The 15,791-nt window shown below is 38.8% G+C and overlaps 1 protein-coding gene across 1 annotated transcript in view; it reads left to right on the forward strand.

Annotated features, from left to right (window-relative positions):
* The first annotated feature begins 3,946 nt into the window (after positions 1-3,946).
* Positions 3,947-15,791, forward strand: part of LOC122789648 (lysozyme g-like) — a 296,078-nt gene continuing 284,233 nt past the window's right edge. Inside the window, exon 1 of the mRNA XM_044057059.1 lies at positions 3,947-4,088. The gene's annotated coding sequence lies outside the window, so the exon portion shown is untranslated. The remainder of the gene's footprint in view (positions 4,089-15,791) is intronic.

Genomic DNA, 15,791 nt, shown 5'->3' on the forward strand with positions numbered 1-15,791 from the left:
GCTCTCTCACTCACAAGTCAGTTCATCTGATACTAAGCAAGTTGTCAGCATGCACACCTCACCTTCTGCACCTATCAAACTAACAACACATAAACCTACATATGCAGAGGTCCTTACCAGAAGCTTACCTAAATATCTGAGACCCTCCAAACACAAACACAAGCACGATTCACATAATACAGCCTTTGCAGAACATAGTACACATAATATATCACACACCAGTGTCTAACCAGTCAAGCCCCTAAGGCATAACACAAAAACAAGCATCTTAGTCATAGGTGACTCAATTGTGAGATACACAGATGTCCCTCTCACCAGTTTTGATAAGGAAAAAGTCACGGTCTGCTGTCTGACAGGTGCCAGGATCCACCACTTCAGACACACACTCAAGTCTCTGAACAACAGGCACTGTTATGACTCTGTCATAGTCCATGTTGGTGTAAACAACTTGAGATGTACCTCACTGGACTATATGAAGAGTGACAGAGGCATGACTGAGCTCTTTGATTATGTGTCTCAGGCAGGTATGTCCCTAGCCTTAAGCAGCATTTTACCTTTGCCTAAGGTGATACCTCAATACAAACAAAAAATGATTGACTTCAACAATTGGCTTAGTTTCTGGTGTCATTTAAAGGGACATCCAGTATCTGTCAGTCTGGGATGACATGGTTAACAAACCTTAATGCTTTGCCAGAGAGGGTATTCACCTGTCACCCCTGGGATTTCGGTTACTGGCTAAGGCTCCTGCCACCCCCATAATGTCTTTTTTAAGCAATGTCACAAGAAAAAAACTCCTGACGTAAAAATACCCTCTAAAATCAACCTCATTGTTATGCTGCTAGATGCTAAGAGTCTAAACCAGAAATTGCACTTGGAAGCAGTCCTCACCTTGGAAGATGCTGACATTTGTGCGGTTACTGAGTGCTGGTTTAAGGCTGCAGAGAGTACCCCAGCTATACCAAGTTACATTTCCTTCCACACATTCAGACCACAAATTGAAGGTGTGAGAACTAAAGGAGGTTGTGTATCAATATTCATTAAAGATAAATACACATCTAGATTGGTTAAACAGCACGATTCCCTTGAATTACTTCAGGTGCAGTTGACTGTAGGTAAGACTCCACTTCAGGTCATTGCTAGTTATAGGACCCCCTCCATGAATCAGGACATCCACTCAGCCTACTTTGCATCTACATGAGTCAATCAAGATACAACCAAACACCCTGATTTTTGGTGACTTTAATTACCCATCCATTGACTGGGTAAATTATATGTGTTCTACTCACTTGCCCAAAGGTTCCTGGACGTTAACTCCAATGCCCTGGACCAGCTGGTTGACACACTCACAAGGGGCTCAGACATGCTCATCAACATGGGGGACTGCTGCACCACCCCAAGTGTGTGGCCATCCCTGGTGATATCTGACCACAAATCAGTCTCACTAGAAGTAACTATAACACAAGACCCCCCCCCCTAGCAACAATACGACTAAAAAACGTCCCCAAGGCCAATTACAACCTCTTATATGACAGCATAAATAACTTCATATCCCCTCCCTCCACTGATGGAACAGACACCTGTGCTGAGTTATACACCAATGCTTTATACAAACACTGTACAATTGTATTGACTCTACCGTACCCGATAGAACTAAAGCAAGATCTTCAAGGAAAATCAAACTTGCCTGGTGGACAACTGCCATTAATAGGTCATACAATAGGAGAAAGAAATTGTTGTCTAAGAGTAGGAAGGAGCAGTCTCAAAACTAGAAACACTCCCTCTTCAACTTAAAATATTAAATAAGACTTCTAGTGAATTCCTCCAAAGCTAACTACAAATCCAAATTAGCTTCCCTAACTAAGGATAACCACAAGATATTCTTTAGTTACATCTATAACTTCAAAGGTAAGGTCCAGATTTGCATTGAAAATCGTAGTTAATGGCACTACATATATAGAACCTGTGGATATAGAAAATCTGCTGGCTGGGAGGTTCAGTGAAAACATCATTCCCCTTTCCTCGTGACATATACCCCAAAGCGTCCCTAACACCTGTCCCCCATCTCCACGTAGCAGGTCTTAAATGCCTTCTCCAAGGCCAAAAACACAGCTTCTGTGGACCAGACAACATCCAAGGCTGTGTTCTACAAGGGTTAAAACAAAAATTAGCATCACCATTGGGCACACTTTTCAATCAAAGCCTAAGCACTGGCTTCATCTCAGCAGAATGGAAAACAGCTACTGTCATCTCTTTGCACAAAGGGGGTGGATCCACAGACCATGAGAACTACAAATCCATCAGCCTAGCCAGCCTTATCTGCAAGGCCATGGAACATCATGGACCTTATTAACAAAGATATAGGGCAGATCATGCCTGTTGGTGGACTTCTTCAAGACAGTCACCAAAACCCTAGATGAAGGCAAATCTGTGCATATGGCCTACCTAGACTTAGCCAAGGCCTTTGAGACAACCCCCCACTCAGGCATCATTAATAAACTCACCCAGCTGAGTATCAATCCATATATTGTCAGGTGGCTCACTAATAGAACTTATATGGTTAAAATAGGGGACTCCACCTCCTCCAGCAGACCCGTAACCAACGGTATTCCACAGAGATCACTTCTGGGACCCCTACTATATGGAATCTACTTCTCCAAAGAACAGGCTAAAACTAAAGGACTGTGACTGACAAAGTTTGCTGATGACTGCAAACTGGGAGCGATCATTGAAACCGGCAGTAATGTCAACATCATGCAAGAAGTTCTTACACAGACTAATGACTGGTGCCAAAGTTATGGTCTTAAACAATGCAAAAAAGTGCATTATCATCCCCTTCAGCAAGGGTGATGTTCCTGCAAACTACCACATCAATAGCAATACCCTAAGCACACAGTCTGTGGTGAGAGAACTGGGCACACAGGTCAATAGCAACCTTAACTTTGATCACCATGTCTCCACAGTGGTAAGAAGGGCATTTTATAATGCTCATCTCATAAGTAAGGGCATTGTCTCCAGAAAAAAAGTGGTTATTAGCCCCCTATACCCTTCCCTCATCAGGGATATAATAGAGTACAATGCTCCCTTTGGTATGCTCCTTTCCAAATGCCTGCAGCAACTGGAAAGACCACAAAGGTTCCTTACAAAGAAAACTGAGGGTTTTAAAGATCTGCCTTATGCAGGCAGACTGAAATTATTGTCATTTTACTCTGTATTGTACAGACTGCTGAAAGACAACCTGTGCCTTGCATATAGAACAATCTCTGACCCAGCTTTAATGGAAATGCTGCACATTTGCACGTCAAATGGCACAAGGGTCACTCACTCAAAGGACCTTAACCTGGTATGTGACATCAACAGAATTTGCAGGAGAGACAGATTTGTCTCACAGAGGTTGCTCCACCTCTGGATCAAGCTTTCTATTCACATTAAACAAAGCCCCTCATTGGCCCTATTTAAGCATAATTTGGATGATTGGTTGGGTAACCAGAAATTCACCCCAGGGTTCCACCTGTGTCCCTCTTGGGCAGAGGCAACAGGTGCTGATTTTAGTATCTACTTGAACCAGACAACCTTGGGAACACAGGTTGAACTTGGCTAGGCTTGTATGGGCCCTGGGGCCATTAGCCTAGTAATCTCCTATGATCCTATAAGAGGTGTGAACACAGTGTGCTGCATGAAATGTTTGATGTGCAGTGTAATTAACATTTGAATGTACATTGGCAAGCAGTTCAATGAAAACTAAATGAGGTTTGAAATTGTGGCGAGTGAATAATTTATGGAAGTAGCTGTCTGCCCAGCAACCTTTAAACTTTAAATGCATTTAACATATCAGTACACAGTTTATTTTATTTATTTAATGGTAGATATCATCCTTTACTTAAACTTAAAAGTTAATGTTTACTGAAAACAATCAAGCTGTTTCTCATATCTGAGAGGGAACAGAGATAAGAAAAGAACAGACAGCAAACATGGCTCTCACAGTTGCTTTAGCATGGGTAACCTTCATTTTAGAATGGCTAATACCTGTGAGATAGCTAATACCTGTGAGTGCAAACACTGATTTGGGGCAACTACTCACATCAGGAAAGGTAATCTTAATTTTTTTGAAGATATACATAGTTTTGTGTGTTTGTAGCATGTTAAAAGAGGATGAAAAGATTCTGTTTTTATGTTTGGATATTTTCATCGGTGCAAAAAGTCTTGAAAATGTTTAAAGTTCATATGGATATGGAAAGAAGCAACTGCATTAGAGGTCAGCCTGCCAAATATTAATGTAAACAGGTAAGCTAAAAGTTGGAAATATGCATTTAAAAGAAATGTTATGCTTAAATAGGTCAGAGTAGTACCTTTTTATTATAATGGGTTATTATGTTCCATATTATCGTGAAATGTAAATGGCCTAAACCTTGTCACCACAATAAACAGAACATGCTGGAGGGATAGATTCCTGTCCCAGAGACTTCCCATACTCTGGAACAAACTGCCTATCTATATCAAACAAAGCTCCTCATTAGCACTCTTCAAGAAAACTCTTGATGATTGGATGGGAGATAGTAAATTCACCCTGGGGATCACTTCTGTGGCTCTGCTCAACAGGGTCACAGGAAAATAATTTTCTTGGGTGGCGAAGGCCAGGGTACCTTTTTGGCTAGGCTTATATAGGCCCTAAGGCCAATAGTCTAGTACCTACCTATGAACCTATGAACCTTACAGTTATAGCCAAAAAGCAAAGACTACTGAATTATATTAAGAAGTGTAGGGTACAGATAATGTCACTGGATGTCAAAGGAGACACGTAGATAATAATGAGCATGTACATTTGAGAAAGAAAGGATTTCAGAGTGAACATTCAGCAGAATATCAGTGACAAAGAAAAAAGGGAGTAATAATACTGCTCACCAGTGAGGTTCCAATAGTGACAGAAGAGGAAAAAGACAATAATGGTACTTCACAGGGGAAGAGAATTAAAATAGCATATGTTTATATTCCAAGTAAAACTGCTTAAGAAAATGTTTGGGGAAAATAATCAGCTTTCAGCAAGATGTATTATTTACAGGTAGGGACTGAGTCATAGTTTACAATAGTGAGGATGAAACAAGGAGACCCAGAACAAAATTATTACAACAGAGGATACATTTCTGAATAAATATATAAGAATATTTGCATAGAAGAAGTGCATTCAAAAGTAGGAAATCAGACAGAATTTACATAAAATTCACCAAGATATAATAAGTGGGCTAGAATGGATAGAAATTATATTTTGCAGGCACATCTGTATTTAATTAAAATATTTGACTAACATCCAATAACTATTTCAGGTCCTGTGCCAATACAAGATAAGAAAAATATGCAGGGTTATGATGTAAACAGGAGATACTGACACTTAAACTGTTAAAAGAGAGGATTTTAAGGAATGAGTAGTAGAAATGGTATGAGAGTTATTAGGGAAGATACAAATGACTTCAGAAGGGATAGCTAGTGAATGGAATAAAATGAAAACGGAATTTAAAAACATGGCAGAAATAACAGAGAAAGATACAGGAAGAAGAGGAATTATTTAGAGGGGTTTACAAAAGTACTACAGACTAAGGGTTCTCTTACTGAACAAAATCATGAACAGCTGCAGAGTGCTAAAGGGAAAATAATGGAATATTTGGATAACATGCATGAGTATAGGAGGGCTGCTGTTAAGCAAACTATTTTTTTGATAATAACTCCAGAGCATAAAAAAACTTTTATCATAATGACTTATTCAGTAGAAAGGGTTGTAACCAAACTTAGGGAGCCTATGACAAGAAAAATAACCTGAGCTCTTATAGAGGTATTAAGGATATTCTGGAAATGATAAGAAATGTTAAAGCAGAGGAATTTGAAAACAAATAAAAGGCAAAAATGGACATATTCTTAGACGACTTAATTATGCCAAGTTTAGAGGAAGATGTTCAGCAACTAATAGTTAAGATAGAAAGAGGTGAGGAAAAATTATGATGCATAATCAATCAACAAAGACATCTCCAACAGATGACATACTTGTGGATGTTAGGAAGCTGGCAGGGAAGAAAGTGATAAAGATCTATATGATTTTGTTTAACAGTGTTTTAAAAGGGAAGGGGAAAGAAGTATTCCATCTTGAAAGAAAGATATGGTAGCTGCATTACTCAGAGATGGTAAAGACCTTTCAGGCCCAGATTCATAATTTACACATTTTAATCTTAAACTCTGATTATAAAGTATTTAAGTCTATACTAAGTGAATGGCAAAGGTGTAGTTTTGTGGCAGGAAGGCAAACATTTGACAACATTCATTGAACAATTATGATCTGTAGAGAAACAGAATATAAGAAAACACCACTATTGTTAGTGAGTCTTGATACAGAGAAGGCATTTGATATTGTTGGAATTATAGGAGTAGGGCAATGGAAACATGTATTTCCTGATAGAATAATATGGTTAATTAGAAGAATATGGGAAGGGTCAGAACCAAGAAATAAGCTAGAGGGTTCCTCTCTGACAAGCTACTTTTGATCAGAAGAACCAAGCAGGGGGTATCTTCTTTCCCCTTTGTTATTTGCTTTATATTGCAACACATTGGAAAAGAAGGTAAGGAACTCATAAATTCAAGGATATAACTGGTATAGTACTCAAAAAAGTTATTTTGCATTTGATAAATGTAGAAAAGGATATTTGATGAGTGTTCGATCTCATAGAGGGGTTCCCAGTGGAAGTGGGTGTGTATCAGGATTCATTTCTGAGCCCACTGCTGGTCATACAGGTGACAGACTGCATCAGCAAACAGGTTGGAGAGCCAAAATCAACAAAGTTGCTGTATGCAGATGATGCAGTATTACAGGGGTACTCTGAGCAAGAATGTTTGCAAAGGGTAGGAGAATGAAATGGAAAACTAAAGGCCCATGGAATGAAACTGAGTACACATAAGACGGTTGTAATCACAGCAAATAGAGGAAATTGGAAGAAAATGAAAACTGAACTAGAAGGGAACTAGTGGAACAGGTTAACAGCTTGAAATATCTTTGAGAAGTGGTTAAGGAGAAGGGGACTCTGAATGAGGAGGTCAAAGCTAGAATCAGAGGAGCTGCATCCAAGTGGCACAGAGTGTCAGGGGTAGTGTATGACAGAAGGTGTACAAAACAGTGGTGCAGCCAGTAAAACTGAATGATACAGAAACCTGGGCAGTAAAGACAGAGCAATTATGGAAACTAGTGGTGATGGAGATGGTGTGCCTGAGATGGGTGTCAGGATGCACACTGTGGGACAGATGAAGAAGCAGAAATAAGGACATAAGAGCAGAAGCCAAGTAGCTCCAGTTGCAGAAAAAGTCAAAGAATAGATTGCGGTGATTCAGGCAGATGTGCATAAAAGCAAAAGACAATCTGGTGAAGAAGATTTGGGAAAGGCAGGAAGAAGGCAAAAGCAAATGAGGGTGTCCAGCAAAGAGGTGGGTGGATTGTGTAAGAAAAGACCTGAGGCAGTCAGGCATGAGTGTCAAAGAAGGTAGGAGAGTGGCAATGAATAGAGAGAGATGGTATGGTGACAGTTGACATGACACCCCAATCCTATGTAGAAGATGGGAAAAAGGGGGTTGATAATGGTGATGATGATGATGATGATATTTCGATGGCGTGGAACATTTTTTCCTCTGTCATACAGCCAACCACCAGTTTGTCTCAGTGCCCCTGTCTTACCTACTTTGGATCTACATATGTCTCTTAATTTCTACCAAAATTGTTCCACCAGGATTGGGGCCAATCATTAGGGCATCCTACGGCCACACATCATCCTTGATGCTGTGGGGGGGGGGGGTTGTAATTACCTACCTTTATTTCCTCCTCTCCTGCATTCATAGATCTTTTCTGAGGGCTATTCCACTCTATGGACCATGCCTCCCCACAAGGAACACATTGATGAATATCTCTGTAGAGACTGGCATGCATATCCATCCCTGACAGTGCCTTAAACTATTGAACCACTAAGTGAACCCAGGTTGCCTGGGCTATAGTTATGATTTTATCCCTCTATGCCATGCTGCTGGCTGTGGTGTAGCACATTTTGAATTAGTATGAATTCTTTTGTGTACATAAAATTAATAAAGATGAAACAAAGGCTATAATGGGAACTATGTACCTAGAAATGAACTTATTTAGTAATACCCCTATTTATGTCCCAAGGACAAAATAAGATGTATTACTTAGGTGTATGGATTAAAAATGATTCTATTATGGAAGCTAATGATAGCGGAAAGATGCGGAAAGCAACCAAACAACAAATAATTCAAAAATTGTGACATTGGAAGCTTTTGACTATGGATATGTATAGCAAAGTACAAGCAGTGAAAAATGTGTCCATTCCCTTTAGTATTATATATATGTCAGGCATTTTTTATCAACTAGAGGAGAAATTGTGGGTGATAATCAATAGAGTGGAAGACATTTATTTAGGAGGGAAAGAGGATGAGAGTGTAGTGAGATAAACTGATTCTTTCCAGAGAACAAGGTAATTTAGGATTACTTGATTTGAAAAAATACTTTAGAGCTTTACAGTTAAGGCTGCTTATGATTTCTGACAGAGTTTCATTTCAAAACTTAAATGTCACAGTGAGCTTATCACTGCAACGTGTTATATTATGCAAGCCAGTGGAGTCCATTTTGTTTTTTTTTTCCTCTTTTCTCTACTGTGGTGTAACTGTGGAGTTGGTATTTTACTGGTAAACTGATGCATATCTTTATGTTATTTGTATAACTGCTTTAAAATGCTGAATGCATAAAGAACTGCAAGTATCTCTATTAAGTTAATGGCTTTGTTTAAAAACGAATGAGACATTTTAAAGTACATAAGCTGCATCCATTTAAATGATTTCCAGTATTTTTCTCACTTTTATAAGCTGCACTGGTGTTACATATTTGGTAACCATTTGAAATGTTGGAACCTGCTAGAGTGAGTCTCAAAATATGGAGACTGATCAGCCAAAAAACAAAAATGGGCTTACATAAACTTAAGTCTGAGATGTCCATTCCCAAAATATTCCCTATTTTCTGAGGTATGGTGATCTCAGAGTTAGCATATATAATTTGGGAGGGGTGTGGGGAGCTTGCCCCTCTGCAAAAAAGAAGTTTAAAGGAGAGGAGGGATGTTTGAGATTCACTCTTCTCCTGCATTTTCAATCACTTTTATTCATGTTGAAACTCTAAATTTCAAATGCTGGAGGTGTGATGGGGAGAGAGTTTTTGGGAATGTAATGAGTTAGCAGATTTTAAAAATTCCCTACTGAGTAACTTGATAGAAATATTGAGGGAACAAATTGTTATAACTAAGGAAATGATTCTTTCGAGCTGGAACAAAGGATCTGAATTGCCTACAAATAGAATGGCTTACTAAGTGTAATGCTACTAGCTGCCAAACAAGCAATTACTAGAAAACGGAAATAAAAATCTAAAACAACTGTAACTGAAGTACTCAATAGGAGGATCTTTAGAAAAGGGAACAAGCTAATTACATAAAAATGACTGTAATTTAATTAATGAATATTGTAAAGGAAATATAAGGAACTGCAAAGAGAAATATAGTTATAAGCATGAAAAGATGACTAAGATACAGATTTAAATTGATATCTTGAGTATCAAACGGCAAATGCACTTTGTTTTTTTTATCATCTCTCCCTTTACTATATTTAAGAAAAAAATTCTGACAAATTTAGCTAAAATTGATCTGAGAAAAAGAATCAGTATCCTCTAAATATGAGAACATGGATCATAGACTAAGAGTCGTATCAGGGCTAGGCACTCAGTTTTAACAACAGCTGTAGGTGATCTGGTCACTCTGACTAATGTCACCAAAAATGGTCATGGGTAGCCTCCATCATAGGACTGAAAGTACCCATGTAGATAATATAAAAAAGAGTGGATTGCTCTCTTCATGTATGTGGTTTACGATAGTGTAGGAGTTTAAATATCTTGAGTTCTTGCTCACATTTAAGGATAGAGGGGATTGGAGGATTGACCGGCAGGTGGATGCAGCCATAGCAATACTGCAGGCATTGTACCAAAATGCTGTGTTGAAGTAAGAAGTAAGTCCTAAAATGAAGTTCTCAGTTTACTAGCCAGTCTATGGGTCCATCTTTAGCTATTGCCATGAACTCTGAAGTCTATATAGTGACTGAAAGAAGATATCAGATACAAGTTGTGGAAATAAGGTTCCTTCACATTGTTGCTAGACTCAGTGTCCATGACAGAATAAAGAGCTCAACAATCTGGAAGTTTCTTGGGGTACAGCCACTGCTCCACAGGACTAAGCAGGGCCAGTTGATGTGGTTTGTGCACAGTGAGGATACCATCTGGGTGCCTCCCACAGGTGAGAATTTTCTGGGAACACTCAGAAAATGCTGGAAAAATAATATCTTTCAGATGGACTGGGAAACAGGACGAGCTAGACATTTTTCTTTGGAATAGAAAAGTCTGGTCTGCTCTGCTCAGCTTATTACCACAGGCACCCTTACCATGATAAGCAGTTTAGAAAACTAATAGACAAACAGAGAGTTAACAAGCTATAAATGAGTATATACAGACATTTTTACAACACTTAACTACGTCAGCCCAGGATGGTTTGGTTACTATGAATAAAAGGATTAAACTGTTGCACTTTAATTTGATAGCTTTTGAAAATTGATGTCAGTATGTTGATTTCAAACAGAAACTGAAGGTGAAACCATTGGAGTATGAGGAGATGCTGTAGCTGAGGAATCACAACTCAGAGCATGACATGATTCCCTGTGACAAAGGGCTTGTAGCAGGGGAAAACTCTCTTCTTAAACAACATAGCATGGACAAGCTTTCATTTTTTTGAGTTAGGTAATAATACATTTGAAGATGATTCATAATGTGCTTTTTCTGACCGAGAAAAGGTGAACAATATAAAATAAAAAGCTTCAGAAAGGGACATATGACAAAAACATCCCCAACAGCAACAGTAAATCATTCAGCTGCATTGACTCCAGATAGTAAACACATTTTAGAGGAGAGTTTTTTTCTTTCTGCCTTTGCTTAGTGGAAATCATTCTGTACTATTTTAGATATTAAGAAATATAAAGAAAAAGCGAAAGTTAAGAGTTTTCTCCAAAATTGATGCAACATTTGTTGATATAGAAATTCACTGCAGTGGTGTGAACATTTGCTCTAGGTGATGATCACTGTTGATGTGACACCCTGACCCCATTCAAAAAATGACAAAAAAAAAGATTGATGCTCATGTTGATTTGTTGATACTGAAATGGTGGACATTGATATCATGTGCCATGTTTCAGACTAATCTGGAAAATTTTCTCAAACTGAAATATCTGCTATGTGACTTAGATGCCCGTCTACTTTTACATTCATTGTTTTCAATTCCACTGTACCTGATTTTGAATGACAGACATCAAACAGAATTATTAACATTATGTGTCTCTGGAAATAACTTTTACACTAAGACGTTATGAATTTGGTTTGCAATAAAATGAGTGTATTTTATTTGTAGACAGTGTCCGGGTGATACTTTCTTTTGTGGTTTGCTTTTGGATGGTATCTATGTGTAATAAATGAGTGTTTCATATTTTCTTACTTATTTTAATGGTCGCTCTCATAGTTAAAACAGGAGTCATGCCACCATCTTCCATAATTGTCAGCATGTATTTTTTTTCACATCTGCTGCACCACTTAATTTTTCCCTTTGGTGGAGAAGCCTAATGTCTGAGTTTGGTTTGCACATGAACGTCATCTGATCATGAACAATGTGTTGTGTTCAGACTAGTCCTAGTTTATGCATTTCACAACAAATGTAACAAAATGACAAATTAGGGAGAAAGGATGGGGGGAAAGATTCCCTGATTATCTGCTGCTGCTCAAACTGCACAAAAGACAAACATCAGCCAAATGCATACATATACAAGCAGAAGGTTTACCATCCACGACAGACAATGCAGTTTGGAGTGCACCTAGCTTAGTCTTCCCATAGGTATACATAGAAGACCATATTTGTTAATATACTTCTTGGACTGCAATGCATAGTAGCTCAATAAAAGGGAAAACAAAGTGGGAGGACTGTAGCTGTTTAGGTTAGAGAAGTTTCCATGCTTTTGCAGAAGGATGTCAAATGCCTATTTCCAAAGTTTAGGAAAAGTGTTGGAGAGAATGAAAGACTTTTGGTAAGCAAAGGGAAAGGAAAACATGGAAATAGAGGTTTTGGTAACTTTTGGAAAGAGCCATTAAGACAAGGTTTGCCAGAGGTGAAAAAAAATCTTTCCAGGAAAACATAAATAGCATTAGATCATACATTATGGAAATAGTAGGTGGGAAGGGAGAATATTCAACAGTGTCAAACATATTATTGATAATGGGTCATATGAATGAGTGGTTATGGTGGGTGTGGATAAGACTTTATATAATAGATTGGTTAATTATGTGAGTTAGATCAATACAAGTAACAAGGGATAAGTCGGCTGGATTATGGGTACATCTTCTGTGTCTGGATTATGGGTTGATCTGCCAGTCAGGCTAATTATGTTCTTTCAAATCTTCTAGAAGCTTTATAAATGCAAGACAGCACATCAGGATCTTGGTGTGGCAACAGATGTTTGACTTAACTTCCGTCTCTGAACTTCTTAAATATGGCTAGCAAGCCTCACCAACAGCCTGTCAGAAGGATTTACATTTTTGCCAGGAATGGATGTCATAAACTCTTCTAAACCTTAATTGTCTGCCTGAGCTGGCTGGCATCTAGGACTGGGATGAGAGTCCCAACTTGGATTTTTTTAGAGAAAAGTCACCAAACATACATGTCAGGAACATTTGCATGGGCATCCAGTTTATATGAAAAATACCACATATAAATACATGAAGGATTTTATCAATAGAACACTCATTGGTAGCATATACAGAAGATACTGCCCACAGCTAATGCTCTTATGAAATCATAAATGCTCCCTGAACATTTGCCCCCTCCTTGCCTCATTATCCCCTCAGTGTTTGTGGTCTCCACTTATTTCACCCATGAGTTCATAGTCTTTGTTTTCCTTATCTTTCAGCTAATTTTGGGGTCTCATATTTGTCCTAACACCATAATCTTAAGGTCTTTAAAGTTTACTCTGGAGCAACAATTTAAATATGACTTCATTTTGGGGAGTAGTATGTGTGTCTGTAGGTTATTAGGCCTGAAAATAACTTCTGTATTCACAAAGTATATACAGATGATTCATTAGGTATGTTAGTGTTCAATATTGGTACTACCAACACACAGTTAAACTTTGCATTTGCACTGCCAGCATTCACTGTGTTTACTACATTTACTGTCGGAGATTTTTTCCCTACAGCTCTGCCAAAACTGGGCTATACTCAGCTGGAGCTCTCTGGTTACCATAAACAAGTAAATAAATCAATGCACCAGGTAAAGCTGATGTTTTACATTAGAGGTTATATAAAATTGCATTAGTGCATACATGCATGCCACCCCGAAAGAAAGGGTGAGGTAGCTAGCAGTGTCAGAACCTTGTGTAAGCACCCTGCAGCTTAAAGCATATGATAGTGGAATTATAGTAAATTGATACAATGTGTCAGTCTCCAGCTACATTCATCATGGAATGGGGATGCCAGGTTGGGAGAGAGAGGGAGATAGAGAAGGAAAAAGGAGCAGAAAAGGAAGCAGAGTGTTACAGTCATGGGGGAATCTGAATTTGTCAAGAGCAAACTGACAGATTCCATGCATCAATGTAGTAAGTGAGTGTCTGAGTTTTAGTTGAGGTCTTAAACCATGATGGAGTTCAGTCCACTAGTATGGAGCTGTATCAGGAAAGAGAACATTCCAGATGTAGTCCTAACCATGGCAAGGGGTAAAGTGATGTTTGGAGAAGATGCTTTTAGCATGCCATTTTGTGGTCTAGAATGGTGGCGTGCTAAAAGACAAATGCAAAGATGAAGACATAAACTTTTAATGAAGAGCAATGGGCCAAACTAATTACCAAATTATGGAAGTTGGCCAAGAATGGAACACTCACAGCTATGAACAAGGGTTTGGGAAAGACATTAAAAGTAAGAAAATGAAGGCTGCTGTAGCTACATACAAATGTGAGATGAGCGAGTAGTACAAACAGAGTGTAAAAATAAGAATGGAGCAAAGCAAGGAAACAAAACGTGGAGGAGCACAGTGCAAGGAGACGAGCAGAAAGGCAACAAAAGAAGTGAGGGCAGAAATCTGCAAGCTGAAAGAGAGTTGGAAGAAGTGTCAAGAAGGGAAAAAAGCTTTCTTTTGATAAACAGCAAAAAGGGGCAACAAGAGATGACCTAACTTGGCTGAACAAAGATGGACGGAAGATCATATAAGGAGGGGAAAAGGCTGAGATACTGAACAAATGCTTCTCAGTCTTCATGAAGGAATGGAAGGGGAAGGGATGCTGCTGCTGCACTGGGCAGAAGCAGAGTAGAGTGGGAAAAGCAATAGATATACATGATGAGGGAGGACGGGGGTGGGAACTAGCAGTGCTGATAAAGAATAAGGCACTAAGATCAGATGGGAGTATCCCAGAGTCCTTAGTAATCTGGCTAGTATGCGTGTGGATCCTCTAACAGAGATCTTCAGCACATCACTCACCAACATGGATGGGCTTGAATATTGGAAGATGACAAAAAGTGATGCCTTAGCATGTGAAAGGGTTGGAGAAGGAAAAATCCAGAGAAGTACAGGTCTATTAGTCAAATAGCGGTGGCAGGGAAGAATGAGGTGAGAGAATCCTGTGGCTTCATTGCCTAGTTTTGTCCCACTATGCCTATGGGCTTTATTCAGGAGAGGCCTCAGGTGGTATTTTGGCCAGAGCACTGATGAAAGTCCTCTACTTTTTGAGATAGGTGCTATGGAATCTTTTATATTCACCCAAGCTACTCCTACACAGGCAGATAGGACCGTGGCTTAACATCTGACTCAGGGATGCAGCACCCATCTGATGATGTACCGCATTTCACTATCAGTACTGGAAAATGAATCCAAGTACGTGATGCTGGAACAGAACCTACAGTCTTCTTATCTTCTAGCATAAAGGTGAGTGGGCTACCTGTCACGTCATTGATTCTGACTAATGCTTTATGATTAATGAGACTGATGAGCATTTGATGAATTAAATGTTACAGACTTTCATTTACTAATGCACTGCTCCTGTATGCTGCATAGCTAGAAAACTTTTATACACTTGGTTCATTGTTGTCTTGTAAGGCGACTGAATATGTGCAGGTTTGGAAGCTAGTACCCTTAGGTTAACTTTAACATTAACTCGCCAGAGGTGTCATAAAGGGTTGGTGAAATAATACAGGTTTTATAGATTAGAACTAGTGTGTGTGTGTGTGTGTGTGTGTGTGTGTGTGTGTGTGTGTGTGTGTGTGTGTGTATGTGTGTGTGTGCATGTGCACATGTGTGAATGTGTTTATACATGCATGAGCTGGTATGAGTTATTCTGGTTAGAACAACGTGATTAATACTGTATTATAGTTTGTAATTTATGAACTGATACGCTTGCACACCATTTTTAAGTGTACTTTAGCCTCTCTTACTAGATGCCATTCCTGCATAATCCTGAGTGTAAATCGTGGAGTTTAGATGGTAAGGAACACTTCAGCCTTTATCTTGAGATCTTGCATCATCACAAATCCTTGTTTTGGCAGATTGTTTTTAGTAAAACTTAAGTTTATTTATTTTGGTAGATATGTGGACTAGACCCCAGGAACCATTTTTCATCCACAACAAAGTTAAAATAAAATACAA

The sequence above is a fragment of the Protopterus annectens genome, chromosome 15.part0, assembly GCF_019279795.1.
Source record: "Protopterus annectens isolate FY-2018-M chromosome 15.part0, PAN1.0, whole genome shotgun sequence".
NCBI classification, from domain to species: Eukaryota; Metazoa; Chordata; order Ceratodontiformes; family Protopteridae; genus Protopterus; species Protopterus annectens.